This window comes from Canis lupus, chromosome 9, assembly GCF_048164855.1.
Source record: "Canis lupus baileyi chromosome 9, mCanLup2.hap1, whole genome shotgun sequence".
Classification (NCBI taxonomy): Eukaryota; Metazoa; Chordata; class Mammalia; order Carnivora; family Canidae; genus Canis; species Canis lupus.
Genome location: NC_132846.1, coordinates 60,313,357 through 60,332,619, shown reverse-complemented (window position 1 = coordinate 60,332,619; position 19,263 = coordinate 60,313,357). Strand labels below are relative to the sequence as shown.

Genomic DNA, 19,263 nt, shown 5'->3' with positions numbered 1-19,263 from the left:
GACAAATGAAACAGTACCTTCCTCCTCCCATGTAGCTTGCTCTCCCTGCCTCCTGCCTTTGCTTATGCCTTCCCCTTAGTACCCAGTAAATTTTAACTCATCTTTCAAATTCACCTTCTTCCACACAACTTTCCCCCCAAGTTTTCCTTGAAAGTGAACTTATTTTGGTTTTACATTTCTTAGGATACTTGCCATTTAAGGTATTTTATTTCCATCATTTCTTAGTGTGATTGCTTTATTTTTTGCTGGTTAGATCATCACATCCTTGGGAAAAAGATTGTGCCTCAGTTGTTCATTTTTTTAATCTAATATAATCTGTAGTTCTGAGTACTTCATTCAACAGGCTCTCAAATTTTATCACATGTAATTGACTTCCTGTTAAAGCAAACATATTAACTTTCCTGGATACATCAAGGAAATTTTAAGAAGTCTTTGATCATTATTAAGGCTCAATTATAATTGAAATCAGGTGGCTTTAAATCCTGGTTTGATGATGTATCAAAAATGATACCTGAACAATCTGAGCAGACTTAAGATACACTGAAAATGTAGATACCTTCCTATATCCAATAACTACTTCCTTTTCGATGTCGAGGGAAATACTGGCAAAAGGAAGCCTAATTTATGTTTTAATGCTACAAATACACACTTTAAATTTCACTTGGAATTGGTTGAGATTTTCATTATTATGTTTCTAATCCACTTACTAAACACCCAATCAATTCAACAGTAAGTATCTTTACAGAAAGCTCTGGACTTTTGTAGAGGATTCATTCTGGGGACCTTGAACAATTACCATTTTTTATAATTTCCAATAAACTGCATGGTAGTAAATCTAAATGCTATCAGCTACTTTATTATGAAGAGTGGAGAGACCACAGTGATATTGAGCATGGCCACCATTTAGTTATGCAGGATCATTCACTGGCTAGCTGAACCAGTGACATGTCATCTTTTGGACCCCATGAAAATAGCACATTATTATGAGCCATAGTCTCTTGGGACAATTCATAGATAAATGAAATAACAAATTTTAAATTCCTGGATGCCAAAGGTTTACCATTTTAGCCTATACTATGTACAGAGTATTGGGAAATGGGACCATGGGTCATAGAAAGGTGAGTATAATACCAACTTTCTCCTGAGCACTAATAGTATAGGTTGAAACAATGTGAGGAAGGTGCTCTGAGGAAGCCCCAAAGCAACGTCCCCCCCCTCTACTCACCTCCCACTCCCAGCCTCAGGGCTCATGTTACAGTTCTCCTGGTCCTGGAGGCTCAATAAAGTGTTTTGTTTTGTTTTTAGTCAAGTATTATTTAAACTTGTATTATTATTTTCCTATTGGTGTTACTTACTAAAAACTCCATTTCAAGATAAATAACCTGAGATTTAACCACTGACACATACAGAAATATAATGTATTATAACACTAAGTAATTATAAATTCAGTAAGGAAAGACCAGGGGAGTCTCAGAGTGACATGACATCAATCTTCCGACAGCTACATGCATTATTTTAAACAAACAAACAAACAAACAAACAAACACTTTATTGAGATATGATTGACATGTAGAACTGTACATATTTATTGTATAAAACTCAAAGAGTTGGGGAATGAGTGTATATTCTAGTATATTCTAGTGAATCCATCACCACCATCAAGGCCATAAACCTATTTATCACCTCCCCAATTTTTCTCCGATGCCTATTATTACTATTATTATTATTATATTGTGATAAAAACACTCAAGATCTTAGCAAATTTTATGTAGTACAGTATTGCATTTTACATAATACATAATTATACTTTGATATATTTTTGTAATTATATTTATCATATATTAATTACATAAAATATTTGTATGATTATATATAATGCATATTATATAACAATATTTTTCATGTTTATATTGAATTGTTTTGATCTTTTTCTTTTCAGCTTTAAGGGGGTTACATTTCACAAAGCCTCAAATTATATACATTTTAATTAGAAAAAAATTTCAACTGAATCCAAAATGATTCTGTTGTTGTTATTCATTTCTGTAGAATCTCAAGAAGAGAAATAAGGGTTAAACAAAACCTTTTTAAAAAAGATTTTATTTATTATTTATTTGGGTGAGAGAGAGAGAATAGAGGGAAGAGCAGAGGGAGAGGGACAAGCAGACTCCCCAATGAGCACAGAACCTGACACTGGGCTCCACCTGGCAACCCTGAGATCATGACCTGAGCCAAAACCAAGAACCGGGTGCTTTCACTGACTGAGCCACCCAGCTGCCTAAAAGCAAAAACTTTTAAAAACTTGTCAATACAATTTTGTTAAAAAAGGAAAAGTATATTAACCTCTGGTTAGCCACTTTATGGTTTTGGAAAACTAAAAATGTAATTTCAATGTGATATCATAACACTGCATTCGGGCATTGGGGTGGCTCAGTTGGTTGAGCATCTGCCTTCAGCTGAGGTCAGGATCTCAGGGTCCTGGGATCAATCCCCACATCAGGCTCCCTGCTCTATGGGGAGTCTGCTTCTCCCTCTCTTTCTGCCGCTCCCCCTCCACTCAACCTCTCTCTTACTCTATTCTCTCTCTCAAATAAATATATAAATAAAATCTTTAAGAAAATAGCACATTCATTTAAGATATTTGATATATTTTAAACTATTTTTTTTAACACTGATTTCAGTGGCTCAAGTATTTTCTCAGCTATCTTGACATTTTGGCTTTTGATGATACAGGTTTATTTAAGGAACAGTAAGAGAGAGAGAGTTTCAAGGAGCAAGACTATTTTAAACATATGATTGAATCTCTGCTTCAATGATGCACCAGGCGACCTGCATCTGCTTCTCCTCTGCAGGTTGCACTCAGTATACTTTCTGGAATGGGTTGACTTTGTGCACTACCATGTTCTAGGAGTTGAGGTCCTGAGGCATTGCTGAAAGCTCTGTAGTGATGATTTCCTCTGCAGAACAACCAAGAGACAAAGTGGTAAATTCAGGTTGTAATAGGAAGGGGCTCCTTCCTCCTCCTTGTGTTTATTTTCCATTGATGGCCCACAGTTAAGGGAGTGGTGGCTCTTCACTGTAATTCCTACTCTGCCTGACTCCAGATTGTTCTTGGCCCCAGCTGTAGGTGTGTGTATTGTGTCAGTAAGAATCCAGTAGGTTCTGAAGTGTAACCTGCTACTGAATAAGTGTAGCTTAGCTCCCTTGGGGGAAGCTGGGATCTGCGTGGCATAAAGCTGTACTCAGCACGTCAGTCCATTTATAGAGAATTATGGTTATTTGTGGTTAGTCTACTTAAGACCAAATGCAAAACATTTTCTCTTTAAATTCTGGGTCTGTAATTACAAAGCAAACTTCAGCTAACAATGACTTACTTCTTCTAACAATTACTTATTGTTAAAAATATTCTAATTTACTATTTTTCTTTCAGTTATTATGGGGGACACAGAGGTTTTACATATTTAACATTACATATTTGAGGCATTTTACTTTTGAATAAGGAAAATAATTTAAGAACTATAAAATTAGGCAACATTAAGTAGGTTCTACTTTTTAAACTGTGTTAGTAACATATAATGTATCCAGCGTTTAAATCTAAGAGAAGTTTTCAGTGAATGCTAGTGAAAATTGGTTTTGGCTAAATTCTTTTTCTGGTTTACTTACAACAGAAGTAAAATCTCATATAGAAACCATATTGACATTTCAAAGCTTCTTCATCCATGTTATTTACACTTTTTGGTTTATTGAGTTTTATTAAAACTAATCTTTTGATCTTTTGTTTAGCATCTTACAGTTATTGGGCTGAAAAATATATAACCTTCACATTCCATAATTAGCTGTTACAAGATTTTGATACCCAATGGAGCAGAGTGTACCTCTGGAAAAGAGATTTATTAAAGCTTAATAAATGAATTAAAACTGCATTTCCTATTGGAAAGAGAAAGTTTTGCAGCCCCCCAAGCTTGGGAATATTAACTTTTTCTCAGAGCTACGATGATATTTATAAAGAAATAGAAAAATTACAGTGAAAATACTGGAGGTTTTTGAAATATTCTCCATCTATGAATCTTGAAGTCATTACAAGTATTGATTACAATTTCAGTGAATCATCAGTGTTTTTTTATTTTTCCAATTATGCCAAGTTGTGTCATCTAAAGAAGTTAGAATTAAACTGCTTGTTTTCTGAATTAGTTGAGGGAAAACTATATGAATAACATGAAAAATAAACAATCATTTTCATTTATTTATAATTTGTTTTTGAATTCACTTTGTTTTTATAGGAGGAAAAAGTATTTCTTATAGAAATGCAATCAGATAGCTGTGACTATTATGTCACCAAATACACAAACGTACTTTATTTATGTGGCTAGCAGGGTTACCAGATTTAGAAAAAAAAACAAAAAAACAAAAAAACAAGATACACAGATTTGAATTTTAGAAAAGTAACAAACTTTTTAGTGTAGTGTGGTAATTAATTTTATGTGTCAACCTGACCAGATCATGGAATGGTCAGGTAGTTGGTTAAACATAATTTTTGGGTGTGTCCGTGAGGGTATTTCTGGGAGAGATTAGTACCATTTGAACTGGTAGATTGACTCAAGTGGATTGACCTCCCCAGTGTGGGAGAACATCATCCAATCTGTTGAGGACCTGACTAGAATAAAGAGGTGGAGGGAGGAGGGCTCTCTGCTTGATTGCGTGAGTTGGGACAGTGATCTTGCCCTTGATGCTCTTGGCTCTTGGGCTATGAGAACTGGACTGGAATCTATACCATAGCCTTCTGTTTCTCAGGCCTTTGAACTATACCACCTGCTTTCCTGGGTCTCCAGCCTGCAGAAGGCAGATGGTGAGATTCCTCAGCCTCTATAATTGCATGATTCAGTTTCTTGTGATAAATCTCTTTATATATCTATTATACACCTTACAATAAATCTTTCTCTTTCTATAGCTCTCTCTCCTATTGGTTCTGTTTCTCTGGAGAATCCTAATACATATCAATCTATGTCTCCAATACTTTATGTGGCATACTTATGATAAAATTATTCCTTATTTTTTCACAACTTTAGGAAGAAAGTTTTAATTTAATATTTTAATATGCTTCCATCTAACTGGTCCCTTCTGATCTTCCAGATTTTCCGGAAGATGCGCAGTGAGGAAAGAAAGGTAAGGTGAAAAGATAAACATTCAAGAATGGTAACTCTCCATGAGAATACCCACTGGGTCTTAAGGAATCTGTTCCTGACTCTCTGTAACCTCTTCAGAGCAAAACTCTTCATCATTCCATGCAGAAGCCAGAAATACTTCTTCCTCTTTAGTGAGCTCTTTAGGGTTCATAGCAAGTAGCATAAAACAAAGCAAACAAAACAAGAAATCTTGCTTTTCAGGTGTCTCCTCTGTCCCTGGGTAGTGTAATCTTCAGAAAATCAACTGACATTCCACCATAAAATCACCATAAAATTACCTTTAACTTCAACAATGACAGAGTTTACCAGGAAAATTCTGTTCATGTGGCAATACCCATTTCCAATCATAAGATTAAAAGCCAAGTCTTTGACAGATGTTAGGGAAGTTACATTATTTGGATTTAAATGATTTCATCCTAATTTCAGTTTCCAGCTGCTGGTTATAGAATCTTTACAAGATTTAGGCACCTCAGCTTATTATAGTTCTGTACACCCACGATTTCTCCATGTATTATAAATGTTACATTAATCAGAGGCACAAAGGAGAAAAAGTGGATGTCAATTCTGGGAAGAAGCGAGGTACTCTGGGTCACTGTTAAATTTAACAACTCAATTTATTGGCAACTATTTTTAAAGCACTTTCTTAACTCTCTCCATTCTTTAAATTAATTTTTAACATGCAGGCATGTTCTCTCATACTTTTTTTTTTCTCTGCAAATGTAGTGCATTTTTTGCCCTTACTCTTATCTGTTTGATGTTTATATTTAGCTGGTTGTATTAACGGATCAGGGCTTTGAAGACAACGGTTGCCAATCTTTTTTTTTTTTTCTCCTATTGCAAAAACTGTGAGAGAAAAAAAAATACTCCAAAGTTGTTTTGTTTCTCTATGTCTGTGAAATATGTCTTATATTTCTACTATTAGTCCAGTTTTTCTAGCATTCTAAGACCTGTCCATATCAATAATTTTAGTCGTAGAAATCCTTTGGACTCTTAAGAATTATGTAGTTTTATGAAAACGTGTTGGACAATCAACTGAAAGCAAATCTGAACCCAGTGAGATTTGTCATTATTTCCTATATTAAAAGCATAGCCCTTTATTATTATTAAGGATCAATATTATGATAGTTTATACTGTCAAATTTTTTATTCCTCTATTTTTGATCACAGAACTATTTGGTCAAATGAAATGTTACAATGCAACCCATACAAGAAATATCTATAAAAGTGGATCTCCTCCAATTGAAGTGCCCTTACTCCTATAGTTCTTCTGTGGGAATTGCTGAGATGGTTTCAGGAACCATCTGGAATTCCCCAAACAATGTTTTGAGTACAGCACCCTCTATAAATACAATAGGAAGCAAGAACATTTATGAAGCCACAATTATGGAAGGAAACAAGAAATGGGAGTGGATGAGCTCATTTGTTCTATTTCCTAAATGATCTCTCTTATATAACATTCAAACAGACAATAGATATTTACAGAGTAGGTGAAATGTTCCTATTGTCCTCCACCTCACTCCAGACTCACCTCACCTCTCTTCAGGTCATGATATGGTGTTAGTAGAATGGTTTGCATATCTGTCTATCACAGACTGTGCACTGGGGATGTGCACTCAGAAGCACCATCTCTGGTCCCAAATGCCCTAGCAGGTCTTAAGGTACTGGCTGGCAGGCACAATCCTGAAATTGTTGAGGGAGGCATCCTACCTTTCAAGTGACTAAGGCTCTAGCTTCTCTTAAGGAGGCGAGTACCACTGCCATACAAATTCTGCCCATGGACCAGGCTTCTTTGGTAGCTTTCCCTCCAGCTGGAACTATACACAGAGGTCAGAGGCAAGGACCTGGCGGCTGTTCAGTCTCTGGCTCTAACTGATATTTTAACCAAATAGAAAGTTAAAGCATTTTCTTATAAGGTGAAGTTATGAATTGTTCCCTACACTATTTTGTTGTCTCTTCTGCTCCAAGTTTCTCAGTTTCTTTGGCTAGTGTCTTCCCCACTCCTCCAAAACCAACAAATGGCACAGAGTAACTCTACTTCTTTTCTCTAATTTGGAAAAGAAATGAATTACCTCCGTGAGTAAATTTGAACCAAAACCTAGGCATCATTCTCTACAACTTCTTCCTTAACAAGATGTGCATTTAATTCAATTATACTTCTAATAATATAGACTTCAAGTTTGATTAAATCTCACATTGGCTCATGAATTTAGAACTATAAACTTCTTTTATTTAAAACTGGTTGATTTTTGATAACTCATGAGGATTTTTTTAAAAGACCTCATTCATATATTCATAAGAGACACAGAGAAAGAAGCAGAGACACAGACAGAGGGAGAAGCAGGTTTCTTATGGGGAGCCTGATGCAGAACTTGATCCCAGAACCCATAAGCTTATAAACTGAGCCAAAGGCAGATGCTCAACCACTGAGCCAACCAGACGTCCCTCATGAGGATTTTTTTGACAAGCAGCCACATCTTATGGATTCATTCTATTAAGGTTTTCTTCATCTACTTAACTCACAAGCAAACTTCAAATTCTGCTCTCCTGGAAAATTCTTTTGTCTTGCGTTCTCCTATCTCAACACCTCAACCTGATTTGGACCCTCTTGTTTGTTCTAGCATAGCTTATGTGCCTACCTTCTTAATTTGCAAGCCCTTGGAAGTCAAGGCCAACATCACTTGACATTTTATCCTCAGTGCTTAGCATAAGGACATGGCACATAACAGGTATAAAAGAAAAAGAAAAAAGTCAAGTCACATGTATGAAGTATCTGCTTATGTAGGTATGCTATGTGAGACACTCATCATTTTTTTTTTAATTTATGATAGTCATCAGAGAGAGAGAGAGAGAGAGAGAGAGGCAGAGACACAGGCAGAGGGAGAAGCAGGCTCCATGCACCGGGAGCCCGACGTGGGATTTGATCCCGGGTCTCCAGATCGTGCCCTGGGCCAAAGGCAGGCACCAAACCGCTGCGCCACCCAGGGATCCCAACTCTCATGATTTAAAGATAAGTACTGATGTCTGCCACATAATGGAATGCCAATACATCTAAATAAATAACTACATATTTAGTATGATTTTAAAGACATAAATAAAATGGGATAGATTCATGGAGATGAAGGCAAGAAGATAGAATTTGATTCTGATAGCATGAGTAAACATCACTGAGACATGAAATTTAAGCTAAAACCTTGGGGGTGGTTAAAGTATATCAAGGAACAAAGTGCAAGGAACAAATGTCCACTTCCTGGGCATTTGGCACACTACCAGAATTCAACAAACCTCAAACATCTTGTACTATAAGCTACTCAGTTAAAATTAAAACACAAATTTAAAGAGGTGCCTGGGTAGTGCAGTTGGTTAGGCATCCACTCTTGGTTTCCACTCAGATTGTGATCTCAGGGTCATGGTCTCCGGGGTCATGAGATCAAGCCCCACATAAGATTTTGCATTCAATGTGGAGTCTGCTTGGGTTTCTTTCTCTCCCTTTCTGTCTGCCCCTTCTGCTTGTACTCTCTCTCTCTCTGTATCTCAAATAAATAAATAAATCCTTAAAAACCACGTAATTTTTAAAATGTATATTATGAAAAAGTCTGCATGTATTGGTTATTTTTTGTAATTATAATTTTAATAGATTTTGACCTATTATGATATCTCCAAATTAAATTGTATAATTAAGTGGCTGAGTTAGATTTATTATTTTGAGTTAAAGTCAGTTATAGATTTATGTCCACCAATGGAAGATTCTTTTTTTCTTTTTAAGAGTGAGCAGGCACATGTGCAGAGTTGGGTAGGGGCTGAGGGAGAGAGAAAGTGAGAATCTTAAGCAAGCTCTACACCTATTGGGGAGATTCACATGGGGGTTCAGTCTCAGGACCCTGAGATCATGACCTGAGCCAATATCAAGAATTGGCTGCTGACCTGAACTGAGCCACCCAGGTAACTCAAGGGTTATTCTAATTATAGTTTTAACTCAACAGATTTATAAATATTATTTATCAATAATGAATTATTTTAAATATTTATCATTTAGTTTATCAACTCTGAGACATCTTTCATATTTTGAGACACATTTATCTCTGAAATCAAGATGTATCTTTCAATCAATGGCATGTCAGCTTAACTGGCAGTTTTTTCCTTTTTTGGAGTTATGGTTATGTTCTAGTTATGTTCTCTATATGTCACTATGAACTCTGAATTAGCAGATACTGAACTGTTGTTCCTAGACGAAATACAAGATTAGGTTCTTGTGGACCTCTGATCATCTTTTCATGAATAAATCAATCCATAACCCTATTTTCTTTGTTTCTATTTAAAGACACCTTATTTAATATATACTGTTGATTCTTCAACATTGATCTCATGGGCAACAGCCAGGAACGGTCTGAATGAAGCTTATTCGTCAGACACATAATAATCTAGTACTTGTAAACACCAGTCAGCACTTGAACACTGTGCTTGGGAGCCATTTTAAACAGAGAAATCACTACCAGAAGCACAAAAATGCAAAAAAATGTGACACTAAATAGACCAGTATTTACAGTATGACAACTGAAACAAGAATGCAGAATGTCATCTTCTTTGCCTTCAGTTAGGTGGGCAATCAAAAATTTCCCTGATCTGTAGATTCATGTGCCTGTGAAAGACTCTGAATGAGCCACAGACATTTATTTTGGAGTTGAAAGCAAATTGCAGCAAATAGGCAAATTTACAAATAAGAAATCTGTGAGTAATATGGATCGATATAAAATGATATGTTATTTTAAATTAACAACAAAATATAAAGTGATGTTTCTTATACTAAAAGCTATTAGTTAATTGATTTAAAAAATAGATATGCTTTGTATTTGGTCAGGTAAAATAGTTAAAGAAGAATGAAAATATAACGAAATTAAAAACTAAATTGTTGGAGCACCTGGTGGCTCAGTCTTTTGGGCATCTGACTCTTGATTTCAGCTCAGGTCATGATCTCAGGTTTCTGGGATCAGGTGCCACATTGGGCTCCATGCTCAATGTGGAATTGGCTTGAGACTCCTTCTTTCTCTCTGCCCTTCCCTGCCTCATGCTCTCTTTCCCTCTCTCAAATACATAAATAAAATCTTTGAAAAAAAATAAATTATCGGAAAATGCTCCATTTTAAAAGTTTTCAAAAAGGACCAAAAATTATTCAAAAATTCTTTAAAAATAATTCTAAAATCTGTGTATATATTAAAATATGTGTATAATTTTAAAATTATACACAGAATACAATTTACAAGCTGGACTTAAAACCTTAATAAGGGACTAAGAATTCAAATTGGTAAAGTTTAATAAATCAAACATTAATTTTTAAAATAAAAACATCTCAGTAGTCATTCCTATTTGTAAAAATCACCCTTAAATTCATTATAAGTGATGAAAAACAATCCAGAAGGAGAGCAGAGTATGAACAAATGCAAGGGGAAGTGAAATAGTCTGACATTTTTTGGAAACTAGGGTGTAGGGTGTATATGGGGGAAGGATAATAGATAAGGTTAGAGAGGGAGATAGAAATCAGAGTAAGAAGTGAATTTTATGCCAAGTACTTGGAATTTCCTAAAAATCAGTAGAGACAGATTTAAAGATTTAAAAGATGTAAATCATAATTGTATTTTATTAAAAAATAAGGATGATTCAAGTCTATGCATAAAGAGTGGTAACAGGTGAAATAAATACAAGGTGTCTCTCACGTTCTGATCTGAGGATTTTGACTGACTGGACATGGACACTGAATGAAAAAACAAAGGTAGTGAGTGAAGGGCTTGGGTGGGGCCATTTAGTAACATACAACAAAAAAGTGGAGGAGTGGTTTTAAAGGAAATTAATAAGAAAGATCCGCCTCCTCCCCCAGGCCATTGCCATCTTGCCAAAATGACTGGCATCAAACCATTCTTAATTTCCTTTAAGCTCAGAGTAGGATACAGGGTGAAGCTTCAATCCAAAGAGGCTGCCAATCAGATGAAAAGAAACCTTCTGAAGTTTCCTGTGGACGGGTTGCCAGTGAGGAGGCAGGGAAGCAGCTACATCAGGAAACAGATCAGATGGTCATCCCAGGAACAGAGAACAGCAGGATGCCCTCCCTGGCTGTAAAGAAACCCACGAAACCAGGAGGCATGACTTTCCCACCAGACATGTCAGACTTTCATGTAAGCACATTACTCCCAGCCTGGTGTGGATGGGCAGTGGATAAAGGGTGTATAGAATTGGGGAAAGAGGATAGGTGGGGAAGGAAATGGCATCTATGAACCTGGGTGGGATTAGAATAATAATCTTGATTTGTCTGAAAAATAATCGCTATATGACACTGAACTTATGTGAAAGCATATAGATTAAAATTTGTGCCATTGCTGGAAATGGGAGATCAGAATAAAAAAAAAACATATAAGTTCAGGGAAAGAATAAGAAAAGTTCTATTTTGAATTTCTGAGTTCCATAAATTGTGGAAAAGTGGAAGTATTAAAATGGTTATAGTGACAAAGGAAAAGATAGGATTTTATATAGATGCTCTTGACCAAGGCACTGGGCACTGCATGCAATAGATGTGACCATCCCAGTGAGAAATAACTCCCTAACAAGTAGAAATTCTGATTTCTAGGCTTTGAAGACAGTCTTAAACCCCACAAAAGGATCAGTTTTATATAGAATGAGAAATGCAGGGGCTTTTCTCTTTGGAAAAGCTGTGTTTTGAATATCCTGGAGTAGGGGTATGCAAAGCAATGGTGCCTGCCTCTGACCTGGGTGATCCAGGTTGCAGGATATTTGGGTTGGTAAATGGACTTGCTGGATGAGTGAGGAAAAGCTATGGCTATGATGGGATTGAACTATTCTGCCAAAATGTGTCGAGGAAAAAAGGATTCATGACCCTTTCCTTTGGATCAGAGTTAAGACGTACTGGGCATGCGAGTGATCTAGATTTTCATCTTGAATCTTTCAACTTCTTCCTGGAAGAATTTCCTGGGAGTCCAGTAGAGAGACTTTATATGGAGCAGAACTCTGAAACAAACAAACAAACAAACAAACAAACAAACAAAAAACAAGGACTACGGGTGAAAAAAATGGAGGAAAAGAACATACGTTCTATGAAACAAGTATTTCAGCTGGATGGACCCAACATGAAGTCCTCCAAGGAATCCATGGTTGTGTTCATAAGAAAAAGAATGAGCTCTGAGTATTTGTCAGGCTCAAAGAGAATAAAACCATCTTCCCTGAAGGCCAGGGAAGAAGTAATGTGGTCAAACAGCACTAGGTTTAATAACTTGCTGTCGTAAGGGAAACCTTACACCATAAGGAACTGTGGGGCCAATCAGGATAAGGGCATGTAGGATATGCTTGTGATAGGGTTTGGCTTTAATGGGTGACTTTGGAGAGGTCTTAAGAAAGTGAAGGCTTGTACTGGATTGGAAGCTATCAGTAAAGCAAGAGGTAGTTTGATGATAGGGCTCTTAGCATGTTTTATAAAGGGAGTAGGAGTAGCAAAGTGGGATGGAGCTGTCACTGACATTGTTAGCCAGGCAAGACAAATGTTTCATCCTCTTTATGGTTGTCTAGTGCTGTGGTTTGTGTCTCTTCCCATCATAGTCAAGACATAACCTTTTCTGATGTTGATACTGAGTGAAATTGCTTATGTCAGGTACCAAGTAAGTTGCCAGGCCAGCTTCCTGTGAGTTCTCAGCTATTAGGAGCATTCTTTTGTTTTGTTTCATTCTGATTTACTTAGAAGTCAAATAAAAATGTGCTGCTCTGCCTTCCTCTTTTTCTACCATATTATCCCACTGAGGAGGAGATCAGTTATAATTTTAGATGTGGGTTGGGTGGTAAATGAGGAAGAAAGGGTATATGCCTAGACAAGTCAGTGAGAATCCCTGTCCTGAAGGCAAGTGATATGCACCTGTAGGCAGCTGATAAATCTGCAGTTGACTGGCATCTGACACATTGCCTTGGGATGAAAATTGAAGAAGGTGTTTACGTTTTTCACTGGAGAGTCTAAATCTTGATTGACCTTGCAACTCAGAGCAGGTATAGAATGGTGTATTAACCATGTATAACCGGGAAAATCATGACCTGCTTGAATTTCCAGCTGGAAGCAGTGAAAGTTAGCCATGTGAAGACAGCTAAAGAAAGTGGGAAACAAGAGTAAATTTTCACTTTGAAAACATTCTGAGAACCAGGAAGGGTTAATGCTCCACGTACTTTCTTTTCTTTGGTTTCTCCTCCCCCAGTCTCACACTGCACCAGGCATGGGCATATAGGCTCTACATTGTCTAGACATAGACTTCCAATCCAATATGGCTAAGTCAGGAGTCTTCCCAGTGTCTTGGTTTTCCTCCCTAATTAAGTAGGCCTGATACCCACTGTATATAACAGAAACTCGATATACATTGAATGAATGAAATTGTTCAAGCACAAAGAGATGGTGTAATTAAATAGTCTTATACAATCATCTATTCAGAGTCCAGCTTGAAGTCCTTTATGTGACTTTCTTTGGTTAATTATGTAAAATATTTCATAGGAAGGATTTCTTTGCTGTGGTTTTTAAATGTTTTTAAAGGTTAATAGAGGTAAACTTTAAATAATTAAAATCTATCCATTTTAAATACACAGTTCATGCATTTTGACAAACATATATGGACATAGCCCATAATCCAGCACCTCGAAAAATTCCCTTATGTTCCTCTGGAATAAGTCCCCTCTCCCGACACCCAGGCCCTGGCAACCATTCATCTAATTTTTATCCCTGGAATTTCATCTTTTCTAGACAGCATATGAAGGAAATCATTTAGTAGTTATCCTTTTATGCCTGGCTTTTTTTCACTGAAGATAATAGTTTCAGATCCATTCTTATTGTTACGTATTGTGGTGGTTTTTCCTTTTTATGGTAGGTACTTTCCTACTGCACAGACCTGCCACTTGGCGGACACTGGGGTTGTTTCTAATTTGGGGCTGTTGTGAACAGCTGTTTGAATGTTCAGTCCTGTGTGGATAGATGTTTTAATATCCCTTGAGTGAATATGTAAGGGTTGGTTCGCTGGGTTGACGTTAGGTACGTGTATAAAGCACTGCCAAGTGGTTTTCCAAAGTGAAGGTGTCATTTTGCTTTTCCATCAGCAAAGCATGTGAATTCCAGGTACAGTCTCAACTTCCTCTGCACTTGGTACTCTTGTCTTTGTCATTAGTATCTCGTAGCCAGTGGCGTCCCAGTTTATTTTTATTTTGCAGTTTTGATTTGAATTTCTCTGATGATTATTGATATTGAGCATATTTTCATATGCTTTTTCTTACTCTTTGTATCTCTTTTTTGATAAAATGTTTAAGCTTTTTACTCATTTTTAAAAATTGGGCTTTGTGTTTTCTCATTGAGAGGTAAGTGTTCTTTATATGTCATTAAAGTATATGGTGAGTATTTTCTCCAAGTCTGTCAGACGTCTTTTAATTTTTGTAAGCATGTTTTTCTTTTTTTAAATAGGAGGTTTTTGTTTTTTTTAAGATTTTATTTATTTATTCATGAGAGACACAGAGAGAGAGGCAGAGACACAGGTAGAAGGAGAAGCAGGCTCTCAAAGGGGAGCCAGATATGGGACTTGATCCCGAAACCATGGGCATCATGCCCTCAGCCAAAGGCAGACACTCAACCACTGACCCACTCAGGCATCCAGTATAATAGGAGTCTTTAATAATAAGAAAGTATCATTTATCAGTATTTTAAAATACATTTGCTTCTTGTGCTCTAAGAAGATTTTTGTCTAACTCAATGTTACAAAGATTTTCTCCTTTGGATTTCTCTACATTTAAGCCTATGACCACTTCAAGCTAATTTTTATGTATGGTGCCTATTTTATTCTTTCTTCTGATGCTTTGTGTTTAATTTGCTCTTATTCTCATTTCCTAGAACAGAAGCTTAGTTCATTAATCTGAGATGTTTCTCTCTAACATTCGTGTTTAATGCTATTCATTTCAATCTAAACACTGCTTTTACTTCACCAATGTTGATGTTATATGTTTCAATTTTTCTTGCATTAAAAATGACTTCTAATTACTTGGTGCTAGGGTCATGGTAAGACAGGAAGGGATCTTTAGTCTTTTGTTCCCGCCTCAGTATTAGGAGGATCCTATGAGTCTGGGCCTCAAAAGTAGAGCTTCCTTAACATTTTTGCATCTGCTTTGTTTGTTATAGTTTGAATTGTCTCCCATTCTCAAATTCAAATGTTGAAGTCCTTACCTCTTTTACCTAAGAATCTGATGTTATTTGGAAGTAAGGTCATTGTAGACATATTTAGTTAAGATACAGCCATTAGGGTGGGCTCTAATTCAAAGTAACTTATGTCCTTATAAGAGAATACTGGGACAGAGACCCGCAGGGAGAATGCCATGTGAAGATAAAGGCAGAGCTCAGGGCCATGTTTCTATAAGCCAAGTAACACTAAAGATTGCCAGCAAATCCCTGGAAGCTCAGGGAGACTCATGGGGGAGGTTCTTTCATTGCAGCCCTAGGAAGAAACCCACCCAGCTGACACCTTGATCTTGGACTTCTAGCCTCTTGAAACATTTTGCTTGTTTCAGCCACTCAGTGTGGACTGGTCCCAGCTGGTGAATTTGATTTTATTATGGCAGCCCTAGCAAGCTTGCATACACCTCTCATGTGGCAGCCAAATTCTGCGTAGTATCTGTAATGTTCTGGGGTGGGGGGAGAGTTTCTATCCTTCCTCCAGTGGTGGCAGACTTCTGCCTGGTATTGGTGGGTGTAAGACACTGGACCCGAGAGGTTTAACTTCCTACTCTCCAAGAAGCAAATGGAATTTCTTCTCTGCTTCCATCAGAAGCAACTGGTTTTTGCCTGGGTCTCTGTGTGTGATCTTCACCCCAACTACCAGCTTCAGATGTGGGATTCTCATGCAAGAAGAGTCCTGGAACTTGGGAGGGAGGTTTGTATCCTTTTGCCAGCGGCACCTGACTTTATCAGCACACCTGCGTCATGGAGGGAAAATCACTCCAGTCTCCTGCCCTGCCAGAAATCCCTAGGTCGTTTTTTTTTTTTTTTTTTTTTTTTTTTGTGAGCATTTGATGCAGCTTGTGGAAAACAAAAAACAAAAAACAAAAAAACCAAAAACTTATTCATGAGTGCTTTCATACTTCCTTTGCCCAAGGGCTTCCATTTTTAACTGATTTGCCATTCAAACTTTAGGAATTGGTTAACATTCTGGCTGACTGCATTTGTCTCTCTTTCTGACACCAGCGCTTCCCTCTCTTGTCCCATGAAAGAGTGTGTGTGTCCCCACTCCTCAGAGAAATTTGGCACTCTGGAAATCAGTTCGCTTTATTAATTTTCAAATTCAGCTTTCTTTTTTTTAAAGATTTTATTTATTTATTCATGAGAGATACAGAGAGGGAGAAAGGCAGAGGACATAGGTAGAGAGAAAAGCTGGCTCCATGCAGGGAGCCTGATGTGGGACTCCATCCCAGGACTCCAGGATAATGCCCTGGGCCGAAGGCAGGTGCTCAACCACTGAGCCACCCAGGCATCCCCAAATTCAGCTTTCAATTGGCTCAAGAAAAAGAATTACTTAATAGATTATATGGCTTTTTCCTCATGGTTGGGGTGACTACAATGATAGTACTGTGTCTGTGTGTTTCTACATACCAGCTAGAAACAGAACAAAGGCTTTCTTTGCTGTTTTCGTTGGGTTGCTTTTTACTGTCACCTAGGAGTCTGTTATGCAATTTATGCTAAATTAATAATTCTGATGGGATTATTGTCATTCATGCAGACTGCTGCAAGCTAAAATAAGGCCAATATGGACATGAGGTTCTGGCCAAAGTGAATTTTCCAGCTTAGTGGTGCTTGCAAGAGTATGACAGATTCCTATCCCACCCTACCCCTTTGCAAACAGAAAAGATCCATTGATGTGTCAAGTCTCAAAACAGGACATGCTTTCTGTTAATTTTAATTAAGAGAGAGAAGATTTTCATTGGTAGAATTTACATTTAATGACTTAAAATAAAGCTCTTGCCATGTTCAGGTACTAAAATAGTTACTGTTAGATTTGGGTTGAGGTGCTGAGGTCTGTGAACTGGGGTGATGGATCAGATTGGCCCCAGCTGGTGAATTTGAATGAAGCTGCAGAAACTCTAAGGTCATTGGACCAGATGGACACAGACATCCACACTTGAGGACGTACCTGAGGATGGTTTCAGGGATTTTTCTCATTTGCACAGTGATGGTCTCCCCACAGTTCAGGCATTGGAAGGTACATTTGTAATTTTGCAAACATGTTCAAGTTTCAACAATGTATATATTACTGTTATATACTTTAAAGCATCATTAAATATGAACATTTTTGAAAACTTGCTGTGGGATAAGTATACTACTGTAAAGCATTAAAGCATCATATATTCCCCAAATATTAGTAATTAGTTATTAATAATATTAAATAATGTCACAACAGGAATACTTTTTTGCAGATACTGTATTAATTGCCTTACATATAGTGTTCAATGTTAGTAATAACAACAATAACTTGATGATATTGATGATAGCTAATATTTACTGAATGCTCTTAACATGCTCCATAGTCTTTATATACTTGAGCTCATTTAATCCTCACAAAAGTTCTATCATATATGTACTTGTTATTGATATTTTATAAATAAGAAAACTGATTTGTAGAAACAATGATTTAAAATTAATAAGGGATAGAATGGGAATTTGAACCAATGCTGTTTTACCATACTAATATAAAAGGACCAGGTTTAGATCTATAGGGAATGTAGTTGAACTTCGTGGGTAAATATATTTTTGAGTCAGATTATGTTGTTTGTATGGAGCTTATATTGGATAGTAGAAGGAAAATGGACTCTTTGAGACAGACCTTTCCAATACTGGTGCAGTCCTTACATTTCATTGGCTAGGCCAATTATATAACTTCACTGAGCCTTGATTTTCTTATTTGTAACATGTAAATGATACCATCTGGGTTTTAAAAAATATTAGAGGAAATCTATGCATAGAAGCTTGATCCATATATTACAAATTTTTTCAGTTTCTGAAAGTAAGCTTTCCATCTAAGAACTCATTTTTTTTAAAGATTTACTTTTATTTATGATAAACATAGAGAGAGAGAGGCAGAGACACAGGTAGAGGGAGAAGCAGGCTCCATGCCGGGAGCCCGACGTAGGACTCGATTCCAGGACTCCAGGATCGAGCCCTGGGCCAAAGGCAGGCGCCAAACCGCTGAGCCACCCAGGGATCCCCATCTAAGAACTCATTGACTGAAGGAGAGGCCAGTATCCAGGAGAAGGGATGCTGAAACAGTGGCAAGTGAACTTAACCATGATTTCCCAAGTCCTTCCCCAAGGGCAGTTATTACCATATACATTGGTACACTCTGAAATGGGGAACACAGAGTCACTTCAGGACTATTGGATTTGGGTCATAGTTGGCATTGATAACTGGGAACTCAAAGCATCATCATGGTAGCCTTGTTAGGGTAGAAATGGATGTGACTCAGGTGAAGAATGAAGTCCTGCTCCAGGACTGGCTCATAGCAGGTTTACAGAATCAGAGGGATTATCCTGGTGAATATTGACAGATAAGCAGAGGGAAATGTTTGCAAAAAAACAAAACAAAACAAACAAACAAACAAAAAACCAAAACAAAATAAAAAAACAAAACCCTTGAAGAGGAAGATCATAGTTGGGTACAGAAACAATTTAATTGTACAGAACAATGTAATTTCTAATGAAATGAGAGCTGACATAAAGGGGAAGAGTGGCCAGAAATATAGACAGAGCATTGAGCATGGAACTTGCATCATGAAGCCCTTATATTCTGATGTAATTTTATAGGCAATGGAGTCATAAACAGATTTTTTTAAAAAAAGAGATACAAACACATTACAGACCTGAAGGATCACTATGGCAGTGTTACGAAGGGTATAATCAGAGCCAAGGCTGATGATAAGGAAAGTGCATGGATGGCAATGCAGAATACAGTAAAAAAATAAAAGAAGAACTTGAAGGGCCTGGCCAGAAGTTAAAAGATTCAGGAGATTTGAAGAAAGTATATAATAGT

The 19,263-nt window shown here is 37.0% G+C and overlaps 1 long non-coding RNA gene across 1 annotated transcript in view; it reads right to left on the bottom strand.

The window, feature by feature from the left end:
- Positions 1–2,532: 2,532 nt before the first annotated feature.
- The window catches only part of LOC140639481 (uncharacterized), a 34,870-nt gene continuing 18,139 nt past the window's right edge, over positions 2,533–19,263 (bottom strand). Inside the window, exon 3 of the long non-coding RNA XR_012036197.1 lies at positions 2,533–2,954. This is a non-coding gene — a long non-coding RNA (uncharacterized lncRNA). The remainder of the gene's footprint in view (positions 2,955–19,263) is intronic.